The sequence below is a fragment of the Haemaphysalis longicornis genome, unplaced genomic scaffold, assembly GCF_048455015.1.
Source record: "Haemaphysalis longicornis isolate Haplotype H1 unplaced genomic scaffold, Haemaphysalis longicornis Haplotype H1 scaffold_4, whole genome shotgun sequence".
Classification (NCBI taxonomy): Eukaryota; Metazoa; Arthropoda; class Arachnida; order Ixodida; family Ixodidae; genus Haemaphysalis; species Haemaphysalis longicornis.
Window position 1 is genome coordinate 140,849,992 of NW_027526361.1, and position 16,024 is coordinate 140,866,015.

The following is a 16,024-nucleotide window of genomic DNA, read 5'->3' on the forward strand; positions in this document are numbered from 1 at the left end:
CGCAGAAAAGGATCGCTAGTATCTCGTAAAAACAGGAAGCGATTTACTAGCTGTCTTATGTACAAGTGTACAAGCCCCAAGCCACCCTCGCGGACCCGCCTGAACAAATTGGTACGACTGCATCTTTCCCACGTTGACGACCACACAAAAACGGCAAAGACCCTGTGCAATTTCTGTACATTAACCCTTGAGCAATGCAGTGTTTGCATCACAAACCAAATTTTTGCTACTAGAAATAAATTACATACAGTGGCCTTCCCGAATACAGACAACCACGCCCCTTTCCATTTCTCTGCCCTTTCCTTCAAATCGTTTACCTGTCTTCGCCAGTAAGGCTCGCTATCTCGATAATGCTCAAGGGGCGTGCCCAGGTACTTCACTGGTGTTGTCTCCCAACTCACGTTTTCGAAAATGCTTGGTGTCGATAACCAAGCTCCATGCCAAAAGCCGACACACTTTCCCCAATTAACTCGACTTCCAGTGACATCCCCGAAGAGCTTGACCAACGAAATGCTCGGTATGTCGGTGCAAAACACCGCCACATCATCCGCGTAAGCCAAAAGCTTAACTTCGGTTGCCTGCAGTTTGAACCCGTTAATTGCCTCATTACGGATGATGCTCTGGCACAAGGCCTCGATATAAATACCAAACAGCAGTGGGCTCAGGGGACATCCCTGGCGCACTGAGTGTTGTACACAAATAGGCGCTCCGAGGTTCTTGTTCACTATTAGGCGTGTAGTGCAATTTTGATATGCCAAAACAACGCCCTGACTTATTACATTTGCGACATTAACATGTTCTAACACGAAAAACAAAATCTCATGTGACACGCAGTCAAAAGCTTTCTCTAGGTCGAGCTGAAGCACTGCGACGCCAGTGTCAGTGGCGTCACAGCACTCCAGAACGCACCTCGCCTTATGACTGTTGGAAAAGATCGAACGACCCTTAATTCCACACGTCTGATGCGGTCCTACTAATTCTTCCATTACTGTTTGCAGCCTTCTGGCGAGAATCTTCATAAACACCTTATAATCCGCGTTTGTTAAGGATATCGGCCTGTAAGATGTTACGCTCCTTAGCTTTTCGGTATCTTCTGTTTTCGGGATTAACACGGTATGGGCAGTGGAACAGGATGGAGGAAGAGTTTTCTTTTCTAAGGCCATGCTAAACATATTTGCAAGAATGGGAACCAGCAGATGATTATTTTCCTTGTAAAAGGCTGCACTTAGCCCATCTGGGCCAGGCGATTTGCCCGGATAGGTCCTCAATCGCCGTTTTTACTTCATCTTGCGAGATTGGCACTTCTAGCGTCGATTTTACGTCATCATCCAATCTGGGCATACCCCCGAAAAAATGTTTCCGAAAACTGCCCAAGTCAACAGTCTGAAACGCGAAGAGTGCCTGAAAGTGTTCAAAGAACGCCCTTTCGATTTCATGCATCTGAGTTGTGGTGTGCCCTTTCCATGTTATCTCGACTATTTGGTTGCGCTTCGCGTGCGCTTTTTCTATTCCTAAGGCTCTTTTGGTGGGCCTTTCCCCAGCAGCCCAATGCTCTGCTCTCGCCCTCACCAGTGCGCCGCGATAACGGTCTTAATCTATCAGCTCGAGCTTCTGCTTTGTTTGTCGTATGTCATCACTGAACACGCCAGGCATTTTGCCTTCCAGACTCGTTAGTTTTTCCAAGTTCGTTCGTAACGTATTTTCTTTTATTTTTTGCTCGTGTCTTATGCAACAGGACCTTTCGATTGCTTTCATTTTTATATCTTCTTTGAACAGTTCCCATTTCTGAAAAATTGGTTGGTTCTCATTTAGCTCAAAATTTTTAAGTTTATCTGTGGTGTAAGAAGAAAATACTTCATCTTTAAGAAGCTTTGTATTTAGTTTCCAGAGGTCCCAGTTAAAGGTAGCTTTATATTTCTTTTTCCCGATATTACACTGCACCAAGCAATGGTCTGAAAAAGAAACCGGCAATACACTATAACTTTCACATTTTCCTATTAAGTCCAGCGACACATATAACCTATCCAGTCTCGCGTGACTGGACCCCTGAAAATGGGTGTACTGCACATCAAGGTTTCCCTGCAGACAGTCTGCTATGTCTACAATGCTGAGCTCTTCTACAAGTTCACTCAGAAGGTCTGTGCTGGCATCTCTGAAAGGGCTGCTGCTTGATTTATTTCGCGACGATAGCACGCAATTAAAATCACCCATTATTATTACTAGTCTTTCAGTTGTTAAATGGTGCCTAAGGTTATCAAAAATTTTTTTTCTTATCATCGGTCTTATTCGGAGCGTAAACGCATATTATGCGCCACAGTAATGAACAATGCAACAAATCACACATGACGAGCCTGCCTGAATCATAGGATTTCACGGCTTGCACCTCCAAGCAAGGCAACTTCTTCACAAACAAAACACACCCAGCTGAAGAGCCGACGGCATGACTTATGCACGCGTAATACCGCAATGAGAAACGGTCCACCATGCTCGCAGTCTCCTGCTCTCCGTCAATTTTCGTTTCCTGAATGGCCAGGACGTCTAGACCCCGTTCCGTTAAAAGGCGATGCACCTGCCCTTGCTTTTTTGGTAGCTAGACCTCTGACATTCAATGTGCCGATGTTTAGCGAGCCTTCCATAAAGTTTTAGATTTTAAAGAAGGAGACCGAGAGCATGGCGCGTACCTGTTCGCGTCATGGCGTCGTCACACGCCCCCCGGGCTCCACCTCGCACGAGCCGGGTGGTTGTTGCTGCGGGGATGGCGTTGGTGGGATTGTCCGGTTCTGGGTGCTCGGGGCTGGGTGCTGGGTCCTGGGTGCTTGGGGCCTTGGCAAAAACGACGCCCGTCGAATCAAGTTCGTCTTAGTTGGCGGTTCCTCTCTGCTTACATGCTTGGTCGTAGGATTCCCGTCGCCCGCCTCGTCGTGGCTGCGCTTCGTCGTTGGAGTGGCGCCGGCCGCGTTGCTTTCTTCCATTTTCTCCGGAACATTCCCGCCGTCGTGGCCTTCCGTCAGCTGTACACCCTCAGGGTTACTTGTATGCTGTTGAAGCCCGGCTCCGTCTTGGCCCTCCTGCGTCTTCGGAACGCTTTCCTCTTTTGGGAGGTGGGTGCTTGAGGTTCCGCCACTGGTCTCCTGATCTCCGTGCCACGTGCAGCTTCCTCAGCCTCACTCACGTCCATGACGAGTTCGCTGGCGGCATCACCACCCACTGGCCCCGCGACGTCGGCGTAGGTGCGAACGCATTGCGCGTCCATGTGTCCAAAGCGCCGACACCGTGAGCAGCGGGGAACCTTGCATTCCCTTCGGACGTGTCCCGTCCCGTGACACCGCAGGCATTGCATGGGCCTTCCCGGGGCGACCACCAGCGCCAGCTCGCCCGCAACACGGATCTCGTGTGGCAGGTCGTCCAATTTAACACCGGTTTTTAACTTCAGCATAACAGTCCTGGTCGTTGAGCCTTTGTCATGCACACCTTGCACACGCCACCGCTCTTTGGTGACTTCAGTCACCTTCCCGAAAACTGCGAATGCGGTGCGGATGTCCTCGTCGTCAACCCCTTGTAGCAGCCAGTGAAGCTTCAACCTCACCTGCTGGTTCTGCGGGTCGATGACGAGGCAGCGGTGTCCCTTTACTTCCTGCTCGCCCAAAGCCAGCATGTTCTTCGTCGCTTCTGCGTTGTTAAAGGTGACGGCCCAGACATGGTTAATCTGGTACGCCCCAAGGGCGACGACATCCGAGAGCATTCCGGTCCGGGCGAGCGTATCCCGAAAATCTTCGACACGATAGGGGCGTTTCTTCACGTCAGCATGAAAAAAGACCGTATTTTACAACAATGCGCCCGGTTGGCAGTTGAGGCAAGATAATCTGATAATCTTCTTCGGCTACTTGCACCCTGTTTCCGCGGCCAGCCTGGGCCGCAAAAGCCGCTCCGTCGGAGCACATGATTTCACGTCCTTTCACCTCGGTGGCCGGAAGTGGAATCCTGAGCCACCGAGGCGGGTGTAGGGAAAGCATTGAAAGACGGTAGCAACGACCAGTTCAGCAATGACCAATTCTCAAATTATTCGATGAAATGTTCATGTGAGATACATCCTGAGTACGCTGCTCTCGTTTTTTATTCCGTGTTTATTTCTCCCTACTGTAATTATTGATGGTGTACCCCTCCCAAACACCTTCTATTCTGTTCAGTTTGTCCGGAGATACTTGCACTCCTTAGGGAACTCTGAATATTTATAGCGGAGAATACGATCAGGAAACTTTCGTAGAGTAAGAGTTTGCAATCACGAGAGAATGAATAACGTGAACGCTAATACTCTCTTTTATGTTTATTTCAAGCGGATAGCTTGTTTCATTGAGTCACCGGCAGCAGTCTGCGTTAAATAAAAAGTTAATAATTAATATTGTGTAGCATACCGAAGCCTTTTGCTAGGCAACTGTATTTATCATAAGGGACATTCATCTACATTGCAGCGGATGGATTTATATTTCATTGTCATGCTCTTTCAATACTGTCGTGGGTCTCTACCGGAAGAGAAGGATGAACGAGGCAAACAGAGAGAAGGTAAAAAAGAGGCATGTATCCCCAAAACAAAAATTCCCCGCATTTCCCCGAGGGGAAGAATGTGAAAGTTCAAATGCACGAGTTGAATTTGCGCGGTTCGGTAATGTTCGCGAAAGAGAGATCACACACACACACACAACTACAAAGAAAGAAAGATGCATTTATTCACAGACACCTATTTGTGTTGTTGTTGTACTTGATTGCTAGAGCGGATCTCAGCTTTGAAATTACGTGTCAGTACTCCTTTAAGCAGGTGCATTAGCCCTTCTCACGCCCAATTCTTGGCCAATCCCCCACGTGGGTATGTGCCATGTCAGCGGCCAGGCAGCGCGCGCCCATCTCCCCCCGTTGCCAAGGTAGACGAGGAGATTCCTAACCAATCCTTCACGTGGGTATGTGCCATGTCAGCGGCCAGGCTGCGCGCGCCTATCTCCACGTGCGCGGACATCGCCGGTGGACGCAGGTTCAGGGTCGCTTAAGAAGTGCATTGCACTTAAAATATTCTTATGTGAGGTGGAAAGCTCGGTGTGACGACGGCGACGAAGACAGCCCGGCCGAAACATGCCTCCGCAGGGCTCGCGGCACCAATGCGGGCTGCGAGAATTGCCTTCAGTGTGCTTGCCCCGAAGAAAAAGAAACGGCAAGCCACACGAGGTGAGGACATGAACCAATCAGAGGTGGCCACAACCGAACAGGGGTGAGACAATGCTGCATACGGAGGGGAACGCAGGTAGGAGAGGACGGAGCGGGTTCGAGGAGGGTGACTTCCTGGGGGAAGACTCGAAGCTCCTCGGGGTTTCGAGACCCGAGCTCTAGAGGGGTCTACTTGGTGACTTGGCATGCTGGAGCTAAGGTGCGACTCCTGGCTCGTGGAGGTGCACAACATTGGCGCGCTCCGCTCTTGCTCGACCCGTTGTCGACCGGCCGTGCCCGGTTGCCTCCTGTCCGCTGCTACACGTCGCGCGATCGTGGGCGGGTGCCAAACAGACCGTTCTATACTAGGGCAACGGAGCGTCTTCATCGCCGACGTTCCGCCACGTGCGACGACGTCATCATGGCCCGTCACACCTCGCCTCGCATCGCCACCAGCACCTACGACACCCTGCGGGCAATGACGCCACGTCGCCCAGAACGTTCGATGTTCATTTTCTTTGGATGTTTTCTTCTGGCTTGGTTTTAAATGCGGAGCATTTCTTAGGCTCGCCTGGTCCTCCGTCGTTGATGGCGGCGCCGTCCACACGCTCACTGCGCATGCGCAACTCTCCTCCTTACACCAACAGCTCCGCGATACTAGACTATAAAAAAAAAGAAATAGTTAGCGGCGCCCGGTTTCGATCCCACGCCTCTCTGGCCGCAACGGCAGGTACGCGGTGCTCTTCCCACTACGCTACAAATCCGGGACAGGAGCAAGTGCTACGAACGTGCCTTATGTCCTTGACTCATTCCAGCTACGTCAAGAAGCTACTGATACAACCAAGGCACGCGAAGCTCAACGTCAACGGAAACGACGAACTGAAAACTTTGGAGGGGGATGCTGAATTTCCCGTGGGAAAGCTGTGGAGGGAAGCGCCACGCGCCTTGCAGCTCAACCAGCCCCGTCCGCAGCACCTCTGATGCTGATTGTGGCAGGATGCCCCTAGGGATTGGCCAACCAAAGAATCCATCACGAGATAGGTTCGCGTTCAACCACCGTCGTCATCTTCCCGTAGGGGAACCGCCGAAGAAGAAGAAGGAGGAGAAGACAAAGCTGCAAAGAGGAGGGCGTGTACATTGCTCTCAGCCGGTGCACCAATGTCAACAACGTTTATCTCACCAAAGCTGACGGAGTCTACCAATTCTACCACAGAGACAACATCGACAAGAACATGATGGACGAGTTTCGGCGCGTCGAGAACCACCGCCTACTCACCGTAACACAACAGCACTTGCGTGCCTTTGCCACCGGTGTGGACCCGGACGCGAAATTCCCTCTGGCGCTAGTAAAAAGCAGATCACTCAACATAACCGCAACACAATAGAACCACACGGAACCGCCACGATGCTTCGCATCCTCATCAGGGTTCCCCACGGGAAGATGGTGTAATTTTTTTATAGGGTTATGTATGTATCTGTTAATTTTGAGGTCTGATTTGCTTTGGAGTGTGCTCCTTTGTGGTTTGATGTGCGATGTGGTTGTTCGCTTATGAAAAAATGTTTCTTTGTTGCTCCTCTAAACACCCTCGTCTAGTTATTTGCACTGCGAAAAGTGCTAGTGTCCAAAGAATACTTAAAAAGAATCTGCTAGGGGGTTTACGTCCCCAACTACCACTAAAGAAACAAAACGCGGCTGAAAACGCCGCAAAGCATAATAACCAACTTCTAAACAAAAATTAATAGTCAATACCCAGACAAAGTAAATGGTCCCCCACCACCGTACATAGAAATTCCCCCAGCAAGTGTCCACTGACATGCTACCTTCAAGACCGGTCCTGACATGGAGTCGCAGCGTGACTGCGAACAGCTGTTCAGGAGGAAGTGGCTTCGTGCTGCGATCGCGCTTCTGTGCGGCCAGCCTAAGTGTCGCGGAAGGCCGAGCTGGTTGTCTTCTCCCGTGGTAGACGTGGACCACTGGAGGCAACACCTGCGCCAGGAAGTGTTGCCGTTGTGTGAGACCCCTCGATGCGTATGTCGACGATGCGCAGGCGTTGTGCACAAGCACCTACTCTTCAGTACTGGATCGCCAAAGCCTGGTTTGGAGGTGCGCTGATGAGACTGCGGACAAGTATTTATCGGCCCTGTCCTGCCCAGACTTGCGTAGTCACGTCGGCGCCCTGGCACCGTCCCACCTGTTCACTTCTGCGGAACCCTGTCTCCTTGCGCTGCCCTTACCTGCCTTTCTGCTTTGCCTGCCTTGAGCTATGATCCTACATATCTGTTCCATCCTATCGCGGCATGTCTTCATCGGTCCTCCGAAGTGGATGTAGGTATTCCTATGCGGTGCGTTTATGTGTTTTCTATTCTTTATCGTCTTTGTTTTAGTGGGTGTCTCCTCGGGGAATACTCCCTGACTCATAAACAAAATACCGAAATTCTCCTATTATTCCAAAATATTTTTCACTTCACCGTGATATATTTGTGTTTCTGATTTCATAAACCGCTCGCGAAAGGACATACAAAAAGAAGGTTTAAGAAATATTGAGGATGGGGGTCGAACACACGTCTATGATTTGGAACTGGAAGGCCTAACGGTTGAGACACTCACAGCGCGACCTGCCCACGTTGACAGGTGGGTGGCGTCACCATGGACGGTGCTGGGCGTTCGTTCCTTTGCGTTTTAATGCAGAGGACTAGCATACATCATAGTACACCGGGTAGCATGCTGTACCTACTTCACGCAATTTTTCATCTCTTCTTAGCCTTTCGTGAAGCGCAATATGCGTGTGAAGTATTGAGCCACAGTAGAAAAAAACAGTGTCTAAGATTTGTGATGTAATGGAGGGATGGTGGCATCTTGGATGGGGAGAGGATGTGTTTGCATAGAGATTGGAGGGACAGTTGCAAGCGGGGAAAGAGTGAAGAAAATAGCGGTGGTAGCTAATGATGCAAAAGGGAAGCAAAAAGGAGACACTTTTGCTTTGTAGGGGAAAGAGTGCAGGAAATGCGAAGGTGGCGGGAGTATGAGGACTAAGGTAGTTGGTCTCGCCAAACCAACCTTCCCACAACCAGAATCGCGGTGCTCCCACAAAATCCACCGCTTGTGCAGAAAAATATTTCGATAAGGACATCATGCATTGAGAGGCAACGAATATTCTTCGTGTGCGTGTTATAAGTGTTATTTTTTGGTTTCCCGCATTCGAAAACTCGTGACCGCCTCCAAAAGTGTACAAATGCCAACGCGGTTAATTTGAAATTTACATTACTAATCCAGGGTACTCCGCGGTAATATCTATTACTAAAAAAGTAACCCCCGCCCCCAAAGAAGAAAAATGCCTCCCTCATTTTTATTTCAAATCATTCTGGCACATTATGAAGGTTTCTCAGTGTGTTTACCCGTGTTAGTAAAGGAGCCGAGAAAATTGCATGGATACATGCCCTCTGGTGGCCTTTGGCTTTAGCCACTAGGCACATTTGTCTGACCTCACCTTGGCACGTGGGATCCGCGAAGAGGGGATGTGCCAACACAACCTTCGGCACGTGTAGTGACGTCAAGCGCTGTTTAATGAGAAGCACCTATACCGCCGAAACCATATTTATGGCACATTACTTGCGCCTCGACGACTCTCCTAGCGACTACCTGTTACCGAAATCACCTACCTGATTATACTGCTTAACTAGGCCCTGTTAGGAGAGTGCAAGCGTTACCATGCCGTTGACTCCCCGTGCTATTACGCTGAGAGCCCGTGTGATGCTTGCTCAACAGCGTCGCAATGGTCACGAAACGCCGCACGCAAAAAAGGCCCCAGAAGAAGCGAACCGGGACGCTATTTTGCAACTGCATCAAGAGGGTCGGCAAGCAGCACTGAAGCGCGTAGATGGCCACCTGCAGCTTTGTCGTGGGGATTGGCTTCTCTAGAACCACCGCGATAAGAACTCGGACGCGATCTCGTGTAGCGTCGGCGACCAGCCCATGATATTCTAGGATGTCTGCTCGATAAATAATTCAGCCTCATTTCTGTACCAAAACTAACAATTCGCCGCATAACCTTGAAATCCAGAGGATTTCTTCCTAACGTTTTCTTTTTCAAAGTATGCCTTACACAAGCGTGTAATATGGTCCTGCCTAGGCACGTAATGCTACTCACGTAACGCCCCGCGTATGTCCTACTCTCTTTACTGGCGCTAGTGTCGCCTTACAGTGTCATACCAGCGAGCATAAAACAGCATTATCATTACTGAGAGAGGCGTTCTTTTGTGTTGTTCCGGCCAGCCATATAGCGCCCGAAAATTCCCTGGACATCTCCACTAAAGGGAAACCTGGGGAGGGCGAGAAGAATGCAGGATATAATCGTATTCTTGGCGCCTTGGCGTTTTTGCCAATGGAGATGAAACACTAGGGGGATGGAGAGAGAGAGAAAAACTTTATTGTACAAGGCAGTTAAGAGGGCGGGGTGGCCGGTGGCATGAGCCTGGCGGCGACAGCGGTGGCTCGGTTCACCAGGGAGATTTGGATCCCCGGATCCGAGCTACCCAGCGCCCCCTCCCACTGCTCGTCACACGCTATGGAGAGGAAGGGATCATTAGGACATGCCCACATGGAGTGCGACACGGTGGCCAGAGCACCGCACGAAGGGCAGTTGGGGGAGGGAAATAGTGAGGGGTGAATATGGTGCAGCACTGCACGACATGGAAGAGTGTCGGTCTGCAAGAGCCGCCACGTGCGTTCCTGGGAGTTATTAAGACTGACATGAGCGGGCGGAAACGCGCGGCGGGAGAGACGGTAGTGTAAGACCAAGTCGTGATAGCTGAGGAGGCTATCTCGAGCCGATCTGGCACCGTGGGAGGGGACAAGGCTGGGGCCCGCTCGGATAGTGAGTTCTCGAGCAGTAGCGTGGGCCGCCTCGTTACCCCCCACACCGGTGTGGGCTGGGGTCCAGATCAGTTCTATGGGGGTGGTGGGTGGATTTTTGGAGAGAATTTGGAGGGCCTGCGGGGTTATTAGACCCCGGCCGAAATTTTCGACGGCCGTCTTCGAATCAGAGATTACGATTGCGGGGGCTGGCCGTTGAGTTAAGGCTAGTGCAATTGCCGTCTCTTCCGCCGTCGCGGGACAGGTGGTACGGACGGAGAGGGAGGTGACAGGGGGGGCATTTGGTCGGTCGACTACTGCCACTGCGTATGCGGCGTGGTGTCGATAGTCCGCCGCGTCGACATAAAGTATGCCTGGATTTATTGGGAAGCGCCGGCACAGCTGTCGTGCTCTATGCTCCCTGCGACCCTTGTGATGAATGGGGTGCATATTGCGCGGTATGGGGCGGACTCTAAGACACGCGTGCGTACCACGCGGAATGGGGAGTCTCTTATCAGTAATTAGAGGGGCGTGCAGCTTCAGACGATCTAGTATGTGCCTTCCGGTGGAGGTGGCCGAAAGCCTCCGCAGTTGATTAATATGATGTGCTTCCACGAGTTCCTCCGCGGTATTATAAACCCCCAGACGTTCGAGTCGAGCAGTGGATGCGTGCATGGGCACTTGTAACGCCGCCTTATAAGCTTTTCTAATGAGGCAATCAATTTTCTGCAGTTCGGTTTTTGTTACATTAAGATAAGGGAGTGAGTAGGTGATGCGGCTTATCACGAAAGCTTGTACCAGCTGGAGTCTTTCTGTCTCCTTAAGTCCTTTGTTACGGGTGGTTATTCGTCGAATTAGGCCGATAGTTTGGTTTACATGCGATGTAATTTGCGATATAAATTGAGTGTTTGATCTGTTACGCTGTATGAAAAGACCAAGAATTTTAACACTTTCTACTGTTGGAACGGTGTTGGTCCCAATCTGAATTTTTATGTCCGGTGGGGCTTTTGATTTACGCTTCGCGGGTAGAAGAAGGAGCTGAGATTTCTGAGGTGAACAGCTGAGTCCTGCCGCACCCGCCTCCTCGACAACCACCTGTGCACCTGCTTGTAGGGCTTCTTCTATGAGGGCATCGCTACCACTCGGTGCCCAGAGTGTAATGTCATCCGCGTACAGGCTAAAGTGAAGGTGCGGGATTCTTTCCAACCTCTTGGGGATGTTGAGGAGGGCGAGATTAAACAAAAGCGGAGACAGTACGGCGCCCTGCGGAGTGCCAACTGAGGGGAGTTCAACAACGTTTGATGTGACGTCTCCGACCTGAATAATTGCAGTGCGAGACGTGAGGAAGTCCCTGACGTAGTTGTAAGTACGTTCTCCAGGGGAGGCTGTTGCCAGCCCTTGCAAGATTGCCTTGTGTGATACCCGGTCGAATGCCTTCGTGAGGTCTAGGGCAAGTACAGCGGCCGTGTCCATTTTTGACGGAGGGGTAATTACTTCCCGGGATAGTTGAAGAAGAATATCCTGAGTGGACAATCCTGATCTAAAGCCAATCATGGAGTGAGGAAGAAAATTAGTAGAGTTGAGATAATTCGTAAGGCGAACATGGATAATGTGCTCTAGAACTTTTCCAATGCATGAAGTGAGGGAGATGGGCCGAAGATGTTCAATATTGAGCGGCTTCCCCGGTTTAGGTATCAGTGCAATTTTTGCGTGCTTCCAGGACTGGGGTAGAACGCCGAGTTTCCAAAAATGGTTATAGTATTTTGTAAGGGTTGAAATAGATTGGTCGTCTAGATTACGGAGCATCTTATTTGTGATGCCGTCTGGTCCTGGGGCCGACCCTGGGCGAATGTGGAGGAGGGCGGCTCGTACCTCCGCTTCCGTTATTTCCGCATCCAGTTCAGCATTAGCTTCCCCTGAATAGGACGGAAGAGCCTGTCTATCGCCTGTCGGGATGTAAAGAGAGCGTACCTTATTGAGGAGTTGCTGATTTGTGCCCGGGAAATTATGAACTATGGCGGATAGTCGATTCAACTGAGTTGTCTTGGACCGTTCGGGATCTAGAAGATGTCTGAGAAGTGACCATGTGCGTTTCATACTTAAGTTTCCCTTCATCTGATCACAGATCTGGGCCCATTGATCTCGCGCTAATTCGGCAGCGTGGTTTTGTATGGACTCGGTTAACTCAGCTAGCTTCAGGCGGAGTTTGCGGTTGTGCTTGTTGTTGCGCCAGCGGCGTTGTATGCTTTTGAATGCTTCCCACATGTGCTGTAGCCGGGAATCTACTACATCCGAAGGAATTTCTGGGTCTAATCGAGTGCTTACAAGTCGGGCATCGGAGATGATTCTGTCTACCCAGTCCTGGAAGTTGTCGGTGCTAACTTCTTGCGAGGTGTTATCAGCACGGACGTTGCGGAATTCATCCCAATTAGTGAAATAGGTTTGTCTGGTTCGCGGCGCAATGGTAACGTCAAGGAAGATATCCGTTTGAATAATTAAGTGATCGCTGCCCAGTGATGAATCAGTGCAGGTCCAATGGCAGCGCTTGATTTTGTGAGTGAGAGTGAGGTCTGGGGAGGAGTCTTTTTGTACGCTATTGCCAATTCTGGTGGGGATCGAGGAATCTGACTCAATAACAAGCCTGTGTGCTTGTATTTGTTCCCATAGCAGGCGACCCTTCTTTGTACAGTGAGAGTATCCCCAAGCAGTATGAGGGGCATTGAAGTCCCCGGCTATGATCAGCATGTGATTCTGGGCTGCCTGCTTAGCGAGAGAAAATAAGTGACCAAATTTGAGCCCAGTATCTTTGGGGCTGCTGTATACGTTAAGTATGTATATCTTAAGTGCATCTCGTTTAGGGGGAAATAAGACGACAAGATCATGTGCGATATCAACGCTATCGAATTGAGATCTTTGAGCTGGCACATTCCGTTGAACCAAGACCGCCGTTTTTGGATTGGTTATACATTGGAACGCCTTGTAACCCGGAAGCTTAACTGCAGTGCCTGTTTCCTGTAAGACAATAATTACAGGGGGTAACTCCGTAGACTGAATGAGCATCTGCAGATTGGGGCGTTTCCGGCGGTACCCTCTGCAATTCCACTGCCAGACTCGGAGCATCTCCTTATTGTTGCTCATACGTGGTGTCATAAGGGGGCTGGTTCACCGCAGGAGGGGCCGTGGGAGCGTTAATACGGGCAAAAATTTCTCTCATGAAATTGTGCAGTTCTGTTCGTAGTTCTTCAATGTTGGCCTGAACAACGGAGAGATTGCCTTGCAGAGCTTGATAAAAGTTGGAGTATTCTGCCTTTTGCTCCAGGAGCGCCTGCTTACATGAGTCTTCTATAGCGGTAAGGTGCTTGCCCACCAGTTCCTCTCTGTCCGACAAGGCGGGAGCGGACTGGGAGTCGTCTGCAACTGCCTTACGCTTGGGGGGTGGGGGATTGGGAGAGGGAGAAGGAGCTTCTTCCATGTGAGCAGTAATTCTCTGTTTCAGAGATTGGTTTTCCTGCCTGAGTGCTGCGTTCTCCTGGCGAAGGAGAGTCATTTCCGCCCTAATGGCGTTAAGCTCTTTAAGGATGTCATGGGAGGGAGGGAGGGGCGGGAGCGGGTGTGACGAGCCAGGGTGGGAGGCGCTAGGGTAGCTCACCTGTTTTCCGTAGTTCAGTTCGGGTTTTGACGAGGTGACCCGGCGGCGGGGCGAGAAGGAGTTGGCACCAGTTGTTTTGGGTCCCGCGTCGTTGGCCTGGCTGGTGGGATTATCCTTTGGTTTGTCTTGTGATCGCGGGAATTCGGCGTCCTTTTCAGGGGTCCTGTTGATGTTGTGGCCTTCAGTCACGATCTGGGCAAATGTTGGTTGTCGTCTGCGCGGTTGGAATCGTTTAGGGCAATCCGCAGTCCCAGTGACATGAGGGCCCTCACAGACGATGCACCTGGGAGAACAGAGGTGGGCTTCAGCGGGGTTCACTGTGCCGCAGCTGGAGCAGCGGGAACGAGCTTGAGCGTTCGAATTCGGGCACACATCTGGTCTGTGTCCGGCCTGCCAACATGCTGTGCAGGCCTCTGTCTTCCTCCGAAACGGCTTGCAGCGATAGGTAGTCGCCCTGTAGCGGATCCAATAGGGCACGTGCATGCCGTCGAAGAGAATTTGGACCATATTGGAAGAGTTCAACCTTTTGGCGTCCAGTATTTTAAGATCCGGGTTGTAGTTGCAAATGCTGTTCATGATCTGCTCTGGAGTATCGTCCTCGGGAATATTGAAGATTACACCGACAACGGTGTTGGCTGGTGCCGAGACGTGAGCTGCAATTTCATACTGCTGTCCACGGAGCGTGAGGGAGTTGATGTTGGCGTACATTTTCGCTCGTTCCTCTGATGGGGTGCTGATGATGACGTAGTTGGCGACCTGGTTAATTCTTATCTGGTCATCTCGGTTAGGGGCTAATCCAGCTTGAGCCTGGATGACGTCAGCTAGCGTTGCTTGTGCGACAGACGTTAACGCTAATCCGCCTGGTGGGCGTAAGATGATTTTGACGTCGGAGGCTGGCAGTTGGGAAGCAGGTGGCTGGCGCTTCGGAGGGCGCCGGCGGCCTTGTTGTGCTGCGTGCATTAGACCTGGAGTATTCATCATGCTTGTGGAGGCTTGTTCCGCGGCGTGCAAGACTTGTTGGCGGTGCCGGATGGTGGCCCAGCCAGGCTTCTGAAACTCAGCGGGGTCCATCTCTTCACCTTCGACGACGTTTTCCATGCTGGGGAATTGAGCGGCGTCGCTGCGCCGCAGCAGGTAGAGTGGAACGCCGCCGCTGCGGCTCAAGCGAGCTAGATGGAATCGCGAGGCCGAAGTAGGCCTAGCGCGGTCGGCGGCGTGGTCGCACTTTCAGATGGTTGTAACTGTCCGGTGGGCACTCCGATGTCCAAGATATTGGGTCCCAGGAATCCGTGTGACACAGCGATCCTCGTGGTACCAATCTTGAGAGCGGGGGTGTCAATATACCAAAGAAACGAGGGGCTAAAGACGGAGCCGGTGTGAAGGGCATCCGCCGAGGACAGCTCGTCTGGGAACAGCCTAGGGGGATGGAGGTATGCAGCTTCGCTGTTAAAGTATCGGGTCTGTGAGTCACTAAACGTTCGAGCGCGAGGCGTAAAGGAGTGTACCGGTATTTTTTTTTTTTGAGTACGCGCTTCGACGCGTCTCAGCGCGAGGCGTAAACGAGGGCCCAGGTGTTTTTTAATACGCGTTACGAAGCGTTCTAGCGCGAGGCATAAACGAGCGTTCCGGTGTTTTAGCACCGCGAATATATAAAACCACGTTTACGAGGACGACAGGAGATGGCCACAGCCCAACCCCTAAAGGGCGTCGCCCCTAAAACTAGCACCAACAAGCATATCAAGATCGCACAAGTAAAACTCAGCATGAGAAAAGTGAAACGTCAAAAATATGGGTTCAAAAAATAAAGGTAAGCGCACTCTTACAGTATTCGAAGCACTGCAGCGAATTTCTGCGAAGTAACAGCTTTGTGCTTTCTTAGATTAGAGGAGAGGCTGTCGCTGATTCTGTGTGAATGACGCCCTATTGTTGTCGCCACTAAATGTGGTTTGCCGTCGCTATTTGATAGCTGTCGTTTACTGACTAGCAGGCGCCTCGCTTACCACGGCCCTCGGGGGCCGCAGCTGCTCTCAAGTGGGTTTTACCCTCGAGCACACCCGTCTTCGAGCTTTTAAAGGGACGCTGAAGTGATTGGTAAACAGTGTGGGATTATTTGCGCAAACTGATTTCTGGAGCCCCTAGGCCATGTTTCGACCACTGTGGGTGCGTTTACGCGACTTTATGTAGCAAAAAAAAATCAATTCCAAAGTACTGTTTTCTCTCGGCATCGTCCTTGTCGATTTGCGACGGATTTGTGTTTGCACTTCAGCAGGTTTTGCTTAACTACGTGCCTCGCCGATCCACCGACAAAGTTAGTTCGTTGGCCACGGGTG

The 16,024-nt window shown here is 51.0% G+C and overlaps 1 pseudogene; it reads right to left on the bottom strand.

The window, feature by feature from the left end:
* Positions 1-2,689: 2,689 nt before the first annotated feature.
* LOC144180602 (uncharacterized) lies at positions 2,690-3,941 on the bottom strand (annotated as a pseudogene).
* Between the last annotated feature and the right edge of the window lie 12,083 nt (positions 3,942-16,024).